The sequence below is a fragment of the Trichosurus vulpecula genome, chromosome 2 (assembly GCF_011100635.1).
Source record: "Trichosurus vulpecula isolate mTriVul1 chromosome 2, mTriVul1.pri, whole genome shotgun sequence".
Lineage (NCBI taxonomy): Eukaryota > Metazoa > Chordata > Mammalia > Diprotodontia > Phalangeridae > Trichosurus > Trichosurus vulpecula.
Window position 1 is genome coordinate 230,591,975 of NC_050574.1, and position 14,068 is coordinate 230,606,042.

Sequence of the window (14,068 nt, forward strand, 5' to 3'; positions counted from 1 at the left end):
TATCAAAAGGTTTTTCCATATCTATTGCTATAATCATATGGCTGGTTTTATTTATATTATTAACATGGTTTATTGTAATTATTGTTATAGAGAGGGAAATTATTGTTATAGAGAAACAGAGAGAGAGAAAGAAAGAAAGAGAGAGAAAGAAAGAAAGAGAGAGAGAGAAAGAAAGGAAAAGAAAGGCTGGAAATAGGGAAGCCAGTTAGCAGGGCAATAATTTAAGAAATGATGTCTGCACAAATGGAAAGGAAGGAGTGGATACAAATGGACTCATGGAAGTAGAATAAACAAGAATTTGCAAGTGACTGAATCTCAGAAGTGAGAGAAAGGTAAGGGTCAAAGATGACTTCGTGGTTACGAATTTGGGTGACTAGAGGAGTGATGGTGCCCTCAACAAAAATCAGAATGTTGAGTTTGAGATGCCTGTGGCACACAAAGGTGGAGACATCCAAGATTTTGGTAATTCAGGACTGAAATTCAGGACAGAAATTAGGGTTGACTATCTTAAATTAGAATCATGTACCTAGAGATGGTACCACAAAGAAGGCAAGGAGGAACAAGGCTGAAGAAAAGACCATCAGATTTATTGGTGAAGATCACTGACAATCTCAGAGAGAGAAGTTTCAGTCAAATCATGAAATCTGAATCCAGATTGCAAGGAACTGAGAACTCAGTGGGCAATTTGAAAGTGAAAGCAGTAGGGTCTAGATGATTCTTTCTAGGAGTTTGGCGACAAAAGGGAGGTGAGGTATAGGACTATAGCCTGAGGGAATAACAGGGTTAGGTGAAGCTTGGCTCTGGGGAAGACCTGAGCATAGACAAACATATGAGAAACTGAAGGAGAGAGAAGGAATGAGGTGGCAAGTTATGAGATCAGTAGTGCCAGCATTGACCCTACAAAATACATAAGGAAATTAAGGGTCTGGTAGGTTAAGAGACTGTCCCATGGACACACATAGCAAATACCTGAGGCTGGATTTGCACTCAGTGAATTCAGTGTACTACAGGACCACTACAAGAGAGAGTAAATAAGATGTGGTTACCCCAGAAGACAAATTTCTGACTGCCAATAGGGACGACCTCACTAAGGTGCTAAGACTCTTTTGAAAAAGCACTTTATAAACATGAATTATTGTAAAGAGCCCACATGAAGTTTTCAAGTGTTTCTTGCTTCTCCTGCCTAAAATCTGGCCTCCTCCAACCTCCACCACAAAAGTCCCAATTAAATCAAATGTGCTCCTTTGCGAGGGAAGACAGAAAGCAGGAATGTCTTCAGTGCTAAAGAGAACATAGTCTGAGGCAATACTCAAGACTCCTGTTAGGAAATCATCTTGAGAACCCTAAGCAGGGGCTTTTGCAAATTATTCCAGAGAACAGTCATTTTAAAGCTCACTCTTCATACATTTACAGCTTTCTTGATAGTACACTGGATGAGGAGCCAAAGATCACAGGATTTAGAGCTGGAAAGGACCTTACTAGATGGTCCCTAAGGGCCGTTATAGCTCTACGAGCAAGCCCAACCCAAGCATGTCACAAATGAGTGACTTACCCAAAGTCACAGAGATAGAACTCAAACCCAGGTCTCTATTTCCCTCTTTTGCTACCTAGAGGCACCTTTTGTGGTTGTTGCTCAGTCTCATCCCACTCTTTGTGACCCCATTTGGGATTTTCTTGGCAGAGCAGTTTGCCATTTCCTTCTCTGGCTCCATTTTAAAAATGAGGAAAGTGAGGCAAACAGCGTTTAGCGACTTGCCCAGGGTCACGCGCACAGCTACTAAAGTCTCTGAGGCTGGATTTGAACTCAGGTTTTCTGACTCCACTACACCACCTAGCTGCCCCAAAAGCAACTAGATGGATAGAACACTGGGCCTATTGTCAGGAAGACCCGAATTCAAGTCTGACCTCAGACGCATACTAGCCGTGCGACTCCGACTTTGAACTTTTGTCTGCCTCAGTTTCCTCAACTGTAAGATGGGAATAATAATAATAGTGCCTAACTCCCAAGGCTGGTGTGATAATATCTGCAACATGCTTAGCATAGTGCTGGGCATACAGTAGGTGCTTAATAAATGCTTGCTTCCTTCCTTCCTTTCTTTGCAAATACACTCACTCAAAAATGAGTTAGCTTCCAATCTTTGGATCATGTCTCAAACTGGCTTTTATTCTTTACAGAATTTGCACTCTGAGTCCTTGAAAAGACAATTAGAGCTTATAACCCTTAGCAGCCTGAACGCTGTGACACATATTTCTTATATCCTGTGGGAAAGCGTTCTCTGCATTAATATTAGAAACTGCTACTTGAATTTCTTTGCCCAGCAATATATCATCATGATTTTATAACATGGAATACATTCTATGGGAAAGAAAAATCCTCATAAAAAACTTCTATTTAATTAGTCTTATTTGGGCCTATAAAAGAAAAAAAAATACTTCTCTTTTTCTAGATTTGGGGTCTTGCAACAAGAACACGAGATATGTAGTCAAAGAGTGTCAGTGTATATTATGTTAATCTGCAAAGTATCATTCTGGATTTTGCAGAATCTTCACCTCTGACCTTAGCAATGCTGAATAATCTAGGCTATCAAATCTTCTTACCCTAAGGGAGCACTTGCTATTTGGGAGGCCAGATGTGACAATATCCAGAAAATCATTCTAAATGGTAAGGGAAAATGTTTTATCTTTGGAAAACCTTGTGGCTAGAATATATGAAATGGTCTTTATTTTGGCTTTAAAAAAAACACATCTTCCTTCCTCCCTCCTTTCCTAACAAGCAAGCCTTTCACACCTCACCATTTGGCGAGGCAAATGAGTTTTACTGGGGCCATTTCAAATGTCCAATAGTGAAACAATTTCAAAGCCACCATGAATGTTTTCAGGGACCATAATATAATGACTTCTCAATATATTTTTCTTTGCAAATTTTCCCAGAATTAAGTACAATCTCAATTTTACAAAAGCTTCCCAAATTCCTCTGGAAAATAAATCAATCAATCCGATTCAGAACGCCTCCTCTCAGCAGAGCTGTGCAAACATTATTGGCACCATTTGTTTCTTAAAACACATTCAAACACACATACACACTCACACAGGGGCAGAAAACATTTTTTAAAACATCATTCCCAAACTATACAAATAGAAATGTGACACATGTGACATGGCTGTCCATTTTACTTATGCTGCTTTGCAGTTTCGTATTCTAACCAAACAACCAGGCTACATTCCCCAAGGGTTCAGGAGGGCATGGTATTTCATTTCTTCAGAAAATTGTTTCTCAGGATTTCAATCTTTTTAGCTAGATATGACACAACGTAATATCAGGCACACTTATGCTTTTTTATCTGCTCTATTTTCAAAGCGTAAATAAAAGATCAGTTTATGTTTAGGTTGGGCAAGGTGCTTACACAGTTAAGGCAGAGTTCACATTAAAAACTGGAAAATGTTTTTAAGTATCTGGTTTTACCATAAGGGTACTTCTATTTTTTAGATGCTTTGGAGAAGCCCAAGTTAGGGAACCTTCATTGTTTTTTTTCCTACCTTTTAAAATAATATTTCTCCAATTACATGTAAAAACAATTTTTAACATTCTTTTAAGAAATTTTTGAATTCTTAATTTTCTCCCTTTCTCCCTCACTTCCCCTATCCTTGAGATAGTGAGCAATTTAATATAGAGAACCTTAATGTTTTAAAAAGTATTTCACCCTAGCAGCTTTTACCTAACTCAGATCTTCTGTAATATTCTCAATCTAGGAATTAATGTGCTAAAATAATACAAAACTAAATCAGTTAACCCCTTTCACCAACACCACCCCCCCAAAACCCTAACAAAACAGCTTCTGTTGTGTCTGATTCAACTAGAGTTTTCTTTTTGCATCGCTATTCACAGTAAAGAGCAATATTTTGGTTTTCAACATCATTACACATCAATTCATAAGGCGTCGTGTGAAAGCCTGAAACTTCAAATGTTTTCAGAATAAAACAAATCATGCATCTATGAGAAGATAAGCATAATGGCCTTTTGGCAGATTCTAAGTGCACTTCTTCAGTGGCCATGCACAGCGTTAACTGAGTAATTCCCATTAGCATTAATATGCTCTTAAATTTCTACTGTCCTATCATTTAAGCAATAATTTGAGGATCAATTCAATTTCATGGGATTTTCTCTATTCCAAGCTGGTTTTGTGATGGGATATTTTAGCTGTCAGGATGGCATAAGAATTACATGGTCCTTTACAAAGTAATTACACACACACTTGCATGCATGCATACACATGTGCATATACACAGACATGGACAAGCTATATTTGAAAGTGAAACAAATTTCAAAATAACGGATCTCTAAGGCATGGCTACACGGTGGCTTCCTTGTCTCTCCTAGCTCTAAATCTCATCTTATTGTCCTGTGATCTTTCCCAGCTTAACATGAATGCAAATGGTACATCTAGTAAGGGACCAGAACCAGTACTTCCCAGTGGGATATAATTTGAAGGACACTAAAAGGCCAGCTTGCTGCCAAAATATTCCACCTCAACTCTACCTTTTTGATTAAGGCAATGTCTCAAGAAGGTCTTTGGTGAAATGCCAATGTGTTAACCTGTAAGGGGAACCTAACATATTAGTACCAAAATTGCATGGACCAATTTATCAAATTAACAGCTTACAGAGCCATCAGGCAGGAAAGGAAAATCATGGAGTATCATGAAAGAAACAAAGAATGGCCCATCAAAGCTTAACTTTACCTAGAGCAAAATTGGGCCCACAGAAGAGCCATTTCCCAAAAGCTAAATGGTTAAAAGATAGGAAGTTTTCAAAAAAAAAAAAAAGAATTGAAAACTATGAAAAACCCACATACAAGGTTGTTCTAAATTACCAATAATAAGAAAAATACAAATCAAAACAATCCTGAGGCCTCACTGCACACCCAGCAAATTGACAAAGATTACAAAAGACAGAAATTGTCAATTTTGGAGGAGCTACAAGAGAAGGACACTAGCAGAATGTTAGCGACACTTTGAATTGGTTCAACCAACCTAGAAGACAATTTGAAATTATAAGAGGAAAGTCAGCATCGACCTATGAAATTTATGTAAACATATAAAATAGAATTGGAAATAACTAAGTTCTTGCTGTGTACAGACTGGTAACATGATGCAGTTATGTGTACATGACATGTACTTCTGGAAACTGGATCATACTCATTATATGTAGATGGTTTTGCATGAATTTTTTATCTGATTTTTTTTGTTTGTTTCTTAATTTGTGTTGTATTTACTACTTGTGATCATGTGCTTGTGCCTTATATTGTGGAAGAGTTTAGTTCAGTGTGCACTGTATTACCTGAACTCAGGATTGGATGGCAACTGATTCTAATTGTACCTACTGGTGACCCCAAATGGTGGTACCTAATTCTGTATAAAGAGCATTGGAAGGAGGCTTGTTGCATTTGTTTTTTAATCTGTTAAAAGAATATTAATAAAAACCCTCTTTCTAGCAAAAAAAAAAATAAGAGGAAAGTCACTAAATTGTTTATATCAACTGACTCAGAGATTCCACATACAACCCCTATCCCCACTCCTAGGAGGTCTAAGATACAAAGTACGGTATTAGCTGACTGAAAAATAAGTGGTTGAATAAATTGTGGTATATGAATATAATGCACCATAAGAAGCAATGGATATTCAGAATTCAGAGATATGTGAAAAGACCTGTAGGAACTGATGCAGAGTGAAGTAAGCAGAACCCGAAAAACAACATACATATTAACTACTATAACATAGATGCAAGTGACACTAAGATGCTACTAAATACCATGCAGTCACAGTAGCCAGTCTTAGCTGTGTCAAAGAGATGAGGGAATGTGGCTCCTTCTTTTCCTTGGACAGGAAGAGGACTATGATTTTAGAATGTTACATAACCATTCAGGCATGGTCTGTGTATCAGTTGGTTTTATTCAACTGTTTTTCTTTGTAACCAGGTCTTAACTATTTTCCTTTGTAACCGAGTGGGTGGGAGTTTGTGGGCCTCTAATTCTGAAATTACTATATTTTTAAAAAGGCATCAATAAAATATTAAAATTTAAAAACAACAATAACTAGGTAGCCAGCAATCATCATCAAAGATCCCTATAAAACCCCCAAATTCTACCTTCCTGGATAAGGTTGGCAGAGGGCTTCAGTCATAAACCAACGCTATAAATCAGTGCCTTGCAAAGTCATAAACATAAATTCATTGCTAGGATGATGGGATCAAAGTTTTTCTTGATTGCTGCACAATACTTTTTTTAAGGTTGTAAAAAACTCTTGTTTTGGAGCTTGAAAAAAAATAGGCAAAGTAACAGGTCTCCTTTAAGTGCCTGTTAAATGCCTCCCTTCTAGCAAGAGAAAAGAAATTCAGAGAAGTTAAGGATTCAAGGGATAAATGATATTTCTTCTAGGCCTCGAGTATCCTTTCCAAATTTGTCTCCACAGAAGATCCTTCAACTACAGGTAAAAGGATCAAAAGTACTCAGCGTATTCAACCAAACAAATATTTTGAGCACTAAAGGACAGTCAAACTAAACCATGTGGATATTTAAATATTGGAAAGGGGAACCAAGAAGTAGGGCAGTCTTTAACTAGTTTTCCTGGGGAGTTGAGGCATTAAACTGCCTAAGGCAAGGAACTGAGCTTCCTCCAGATCCCTTATAGCTCTATTACTTTATCAACTTATAAGCTAATAAAGCGAATTTTGACTTTCTTATCTCAGATTTGATCAGTCTGTCAGCTTCTTACAATGAATACTTTCAGGTAAACGGGAAACGAAAGAGAAATAACTTTGTGGGGAACCATTGCCCAAAGTGTCTGTTGCAACTGGAAATTTCTGTAAAAAGCTCATTGTTCTGAAATTCTGACAATAGGAGACTAAATGTGTTTAGTCCAATGGGGCATCAACCAAATGATTCATCAGAGAATTAAGGAAGCTAGGTAGCTGGTGGACAGAGCACTTGGAGTCAAGAGAGATCTGTGTTCAAATTCTGCCTCAGACACTTACCCATTGTGTGAATCTAGGCAAGTATCAGTTGTGAGGAACAAAAGATAACCATATTAAAGTGTTTTGCAAACCTTAATACACTATGCAAATGCTGGCTATCATCATTATCATTATGAATCCAGGGACCTCTGGTCCCCTGGCAAATATGTGCTTGGGATAAAAAACAGTATAGGCCAATCCTTTTTCCCACCTCTCAGTCATTTATGTGGTCAACAGGTGATTTGTTACTCTGTTATTTCTCTGAAACCTCCGTCTTGGACTACAAGCCATTGAACCAAGCATATTGCTTAGCTTTTAACTGAAGCTAAGCAACTAGCCCCTTTAAATGTCTTAATTAGTACAAAATATTAAAAGCACAATAAAACTGGGAGTTGACTTCTAATTCACTGCATCTTTTTCTTATCTTGTTCACCTCTTTTGCCCTATTTGAATAGTACAGTATCTCATTCACATTCCATTCTTAATGAGGCTATTTACCCTGCATAGCCAATGAGATTGTGCCTCAGATAATAAATTCTCTGCCCTGAGTTGTGCCTGAAAGGGCAACCTCTTTAGCTATTAAAGGATTAACTTTTTAACTGAGGGTGGTCCTTATGGCTGGACCAGCTTTCAAAGGGTCTTTGATTATTTAAGCATGTCACTGTAATATGCAGAACCTTTTCCATTTACATATAGATCAGCCCCATAAAGAGCCAATCACCAAAGATAAGTTTTTCCAGGTGGATAATGAAGAATGTTGACTGTAATAGAACAAATTGGAATAGAATTCATTATTGTTAAAAAAAATAATACTGTTATCTGAATCCAAAGGCAGTTTGAGTATATACTCTTAAAATACCTATTTCAGCACCAAAAAAAAAAAATCTATTTTTTCAGCTTTGTTGAGCTGGAAGGTTTCTGAGGATGATAAAAGACAATGAACGTAGTGAACACACTGATGCAACTATCTCCTAAAATCTGTTTTACTCTTCCTTGATTGCAGGAATATGCATACACATACATATAGTCCACACATATTTTAACTATTAACTGTAACCACTCTTTGCATTTTCTCCTTACACAAAGCAGATCTCTAGATCAGAGAGATTCTGGAGACAAGATCATATAGTGGAAAGGGCATTGGTTCTGGAATCAAAGGACATGGGTTCAAATCCCACCAGTGATATTTTGTGACCCTGGATAAGTCACTTAACTTTCTTGGGCCTCAGTTTTCTCATCTATAAACTGCAGAGCTTAGAATAGATAGCCTCTGAATAGATACCTACTGGCACTAGACCTATGATCCTATACAAATAATTCAAGCTTAGAGCATTCATGCAGCATTCCAAATTTTTGGATGGTTTCTCAAATAAGTGGATCACACATACTTCATATACACACATTCTTTTTTCCTCCATAGGTTTGATTCCTTAAAGCTATTGTTGTTTTCTAAATATTAGTGACATAGCTAATGGGGAATAGGATTGGACATAGGGGATGTTAAGAATATCCAGGTCACCATTTCAAATTTGATTTGAACGGAAAGAACAAAAATTCATCATTATCTGACAGGTGTCCCTATAAAGTATCCTGAGGATTTCATATATATTCCCATTTGACAGATGCCCATGAAGTTCTAGAATCATATAAAGCATTCAATAACTGGCATTCATACCTAATGACCATTTGGAATCCAAGGAACTGAGTTTGAATACTGACACTCTATTTGCTACATTATGACAAATTAAATGGGCTTTCATTTCCTCAACTATAAAATGAGGGGTTTAGACTTCTCTTTAAAGCTCCTTCCAAGTCTTAAATCCTATGAGCTAATAAATTTACATTAAGAAGGTAGTGAGACCAAAGAATGTAATCCAAAAAGGTACATTACAGCTTTTGTTCATATTTTTGGTCCATTTTAAAGTCACAACGTATATACTCCCCAAATTCAATAGATATTCCTTGCAATGTCTTTTCCTCCTTATGCTCCTGCTGGAAAATTCACAATTCCTTTTTCTGCAGAGACTGCACGGTGCATTAGTTCAGCTTCAAAGATAAATGAAATCTTGAGGCCTACAAAAATTTTCACTTACTTGCAAAATTTTCACCAGCTTCTCTTTTTGTCAAAGATGTTACATTTGATACATGAGCATCAGTATCCTAAAGAAACACAGAACTAGCTACATTTCAATCTTTATTTGTTAATCCTTAGCATGACTTTTTAAATCTGTACTAATGTCTTTTGGCTCTGGGCCTGGGAGACAATTTGCATGAAATCTTCAGACTCTGATGAAAGAGGATACCTTAAAAAAAAAAAAAACAAACTTCAATATAAATTTCACAAGCATGATAAGAAATGTGGTTGAGATACAGTTGAATCTATGTGGAGGGGATAGAGCTACACTTAAAGATATTATTAGATTTCTACCATAGGAACTAGATTTTTTTTTAAAAAAGCAAGTAAGCTTGAACAAAGACACTCATGGAAAGGAGCAAGCTGGCATGATACTGAGGTCAGCATTCTTAATTAACCAACAAATACACCTTAAATACACATCTAATATGTATAAGGCAAATAAAACTGTTTTCCAGAGTCAGTCTGCAGTGGAAGGAATAGAACCCCAACACACTAGATAATCTTCACTAAAATCTTTCATCTTTCCAATCTACATTTAAATTCTGGTTCACTTGCCTATTGGAGTCTGAGTAGCAATTGAGAACCACCCTAGACTGGCAATCAGTAAAGAACATCTATTAAGCACTTATATGGCCCAGGCACAATGCTAAGTACTCATCTTTCTCCCTAAACCTTATCTTCTCCCTTTCCAGCTTCCCTGTTACTGATGTAAGTGAATGCTTCCCCCAGCAGAATGGGCAGAATAGCACAATTTGTTGCAATGGCCATGAAGGCATCTGAAGCAGGCCATGTGAAGTCCTTAGAGCTTGGTCAGACATCAAAGGTGCCAATGTCACCCACTGCATCCTGGGCCATCATCAAGTCATCCTGATTTTGTCTTGTCTTGATGACTCTAGAGAGAGGGAGGCTGACGACTTTGTGCAACTCTGCCTTATCCAATACGAGTCAAGATATCACCTTGTGATGTCATTGGTCCTCTTCAAAAATGGACAACTATGGAAGGCATCAGCATTTTCTCCACCCCCCAGGGACAAACCGAGGTGTCATCCTCAACTCCTCACCATCTCTCACCCTCCATATCCAATCTGTTGCTAAGCCCTGTCAATTAACCCCTGTGACAGCTCTCAGTTATGCTCCTATCTCTCCTCCTCACCTCACTCCTAAACTACTGCCACTGCCTGATGGTTGGTCTGCCTGCTACAAGTCTATCCCTACTCCAGTCTATTCTCCATTAAGCCACGATAGATTTTTCTAAAACACGGGATACAAGGAAAAAGCAGTCCCTTTTCCTCAAAGAGCTTACATTTCAATGGGGGAGATAAAAGGCAAACAACTAGCAACATACAAAACATATGATGCTTGGGACCCTGTAAACCCACTTGGCAACAATAATCATGAAATCAAAATGCTCCCTGCAATCCTCCTCAAAATCCTAATTCTTGTACTTTGTTCTTCTATACAAATGTATAGATTGAATACATACTGATGAATGGGTCTAGTGTCTTTTCATCGGACTTAAGGCACATAAAGGATGATTTTGGCTTTGAGTCAGAAAAAAAGCTTCCCAACAACTAAAGCTACTTCAAAGTCAAACAGGTTGCCTTAAGGGGTAGGGGGGTTTTCCTTACTAAAGGTCTTCAAAAAAAAGCTATATAACCCTTTAGTATTTTGTAGAAGGGATTCTTGTTCAGATTATGTTGGACTGTATAGCTTCTGACCTCCCTTCCAAATCTGAGACTGATTCCCTATATAAACAGTTGCTCATGTCTGTGGGAATCCAGTAGGCTAATAAAACATCCAGGCAGCCCAGGTCCCTCCAAGATAGCATGGAAGCAAAACAAACCCTGGGAGTCACTTTATCAGTAGCTTTTTTTTTTGCAGAAAGGTCTCTCTTACTATGACTAAAATTCACTTAAATATGCCATGACCACACGATACATTTGAAAACTTATTTGCAAACTTTTAATTAATGGGTTTAAGATATGCTGTGTACATGCACACACGCATAAACATATAAACACACACACACACACACACACACGCACACCCCTAACAAAAAGCTGTGCATTGATACTGTATTTAATCATCTTGAAAAATAACCTCTCTTTGGGGGAAAAAACAGCTCTGCGACACTGTGCCAACTGCATCAGAGCAAGAACTAAGATCCTTTGTTACTGAACTACTGTATGTTCTAATGAAAAGAAAGCTCATTTGAAAATATGCCCGGGAGACAGAAAATAATTGCATAAATTAGATAATTTCTAAAGATATTTACCTAAACATAAATTACCTGGATTTATAAAATATACTTAACTTAAAGCTGCCTTCTTTTGTTGTTGCAATAATTGCTCTCCCGATGAGCGCTAACACACAATCTCAAGTGTAGTAAAGGTAATTGCTACACTTACTGCTCGTGTCACGTTGATGTATTACTATGTATCAAAGGTCACAGTTCTGTACTCATACATTATCAAATTTGAAAGAGCAATATTCGATTGCGACCAACCTTTAAACTGCCCACAATGTGTGTGAAAATGAATGGAGGGCTACCTTGACTTTAAGAGAAAAAAAAATGAACCCATGTTTTGAGAGCAGAAGGGTCAACAAGTCAGAGTGGCGGGGTTAAATGTCAACACTATGAATCTAATACTGTCTTGGTTTATCAATGAGATCCAGAACAATAATCACAAGCTAAAACAGCTGTATTAGTGAAAATATACCTCTAAAAAATTAGATGATATAAGCCTGTGACATAGGGCAGTACCTCATGGGCTGTAATAGAAGAAAAAGGACATACATCACCATTTAGAGACAATAAAGCCTATAATACCCAAACGGATGTGTTTATGTGCTCATTGAAGGCAACAGAAGCGTCTGCTGACACATCTCTAGATAGATAGAAAGGGCATTTATTTAAACATTCACAATCCGCCAGGCACTCCATTACTTAAAGGGTGTTACTTAAAAGTAGCTGCAGTCCCCGATCCAGCTCAATAAAGGAAGCCTATCGTTGACTTCTCACTTCTTTTCCAAACATGAACGCCCCTCACTCCTGTTTCTACACATGGTTGAGCACTCTGGTGCCATCCTGATCTAAGAAAAGCATTGGTCATTCACACCACCATGCAACTATTTTCACAATTGTTTGCTGGATGGATAAATTGTCCGTATCAGAATCTACCGAACCTTGAACAAATGCTGTTTTCTGCTGGTTTTGTGTTCAAAAAGGGAAAGAAAACTCCCATTCTTGCTTCGATAATGGCTTTTTTAAAAAATCAAGAGAAATATAATTGAACTTAAACACAATTGGAGAAGAGCAGTTTGTTGAAGAGAAGGTAATATGTATTGAGAAAAGAAACAGATCTCAGGAAACTAGCATAAAACAAAACATCTAAAAGGAACAAAAGAAAATCCAACCACCCCAAAAGTCTTAGTTTTTAAGCAGTGTAACTCCTGAACATTATTATAAATTAATCCTGCAAATTCTCACCGCATTGCAAGGTTCCTTCTAATTATTAAGGTAATCATGTAGTCATGACAAAAAATAAAAGATCTTCTATACCCCAATCTTTTCAAAACTACTGTTCTTTCTTTTCTTATCAGATAAACTAATAAGGGAAAGGAATGATGGGAATAAGCTTATTAATATGCCACTATGGCTAATATGTGCCAGGCACTGTACAAAGTGCTTTACAAATATTACCTCATTCGATCCACAGGACTGAAGATACTCAATCCTGAGGGAGGTGCTATTATGATCTTCATTTTACATTTGAAGAAACTAAGGCAGATGGCAGGAAAATGACTTGACCAAGATAAAACAGTTAAACATCTGAGGCGACATTTGAATTTGGGTCTAGAAGACTCCAGGCCCAGTGCTGAATCCACTTTGCCACCTAGATGCTTAATAACTTTGGTGAGACTCCCTTCCCACCTACATAAGATCATTTAGGGAGGGAAATATAATATATCTAAAAGCCTTTCATTAAAAGGTCAATAACCACATCCAAAGAAATAATGAGTTTAGGAAAGATTGTCAAATTATTGGCTTACTACTTGCTCTTGTTATATCAACTGTCTCCACTTTTCTGGGTCTTGCTTCATTTGAACTCTGACCTCTTATATGTACACATAAGCCCTAGTTCCTCCTTATGGCAGTTTTTTTCCCCATATAATTGTAGTACAGCTAGGTCCCAATTAGTCCAAATAACGAATTCCCCTGAAGTGGTTGTATTATTTGAATTTGCACTATACATTTCCATTGGAATGAAACTACCATATTTTACATAATTATATTTTCAAATAGTGCAAATTAAATACATGTGGCCGCTTCAGAAGATTCATTATTCACACTAATCAGGACCTAGCTATACACCACCCATTGGTGCTACCAAATTCCATTTCAAATAGCATAGAGAAAATTTCCTTTCTTCTCCTCTGATCCCACCTACTTCCCCCTCTGCCTCCCTGCAGCTTTTCAACTGATGATCTCACCGCGTAATTTATAGAGAAAATTGATGCCAATCACAATGCATTCTTTTTTCTTCCTTTCTCATCATCCCAAAACCTCTTGATAGTTCTCTTCCTTTAGTGTCTAATAAGGAGGTGTTCCTTTCTCCTTGCCAAGGCCCTTGATCTCATTCCCTTCTGGCTTCTGTCACAGACTGGCCTTCAGTCATCCCCCCCTCTCTAATTTTCAATCTCATCTATAAAAAAGCTTTCACTAGACTTTACCATCCTCTCCTCCCTTTTTCAAACTCCTGGAAAAATCATCTATGTGCCTGGCAATGTAGATTTAGAGCTGGAACAGGCTGTTTAGCCCAACCTCCTTGTTTTACAGATTGAACTGATTTACCCAAGGTTACATAGCATGGAAGCAGGATTTGAATTCAGGTCTTCCAGACTTCAAGGCCATCCCCTGAG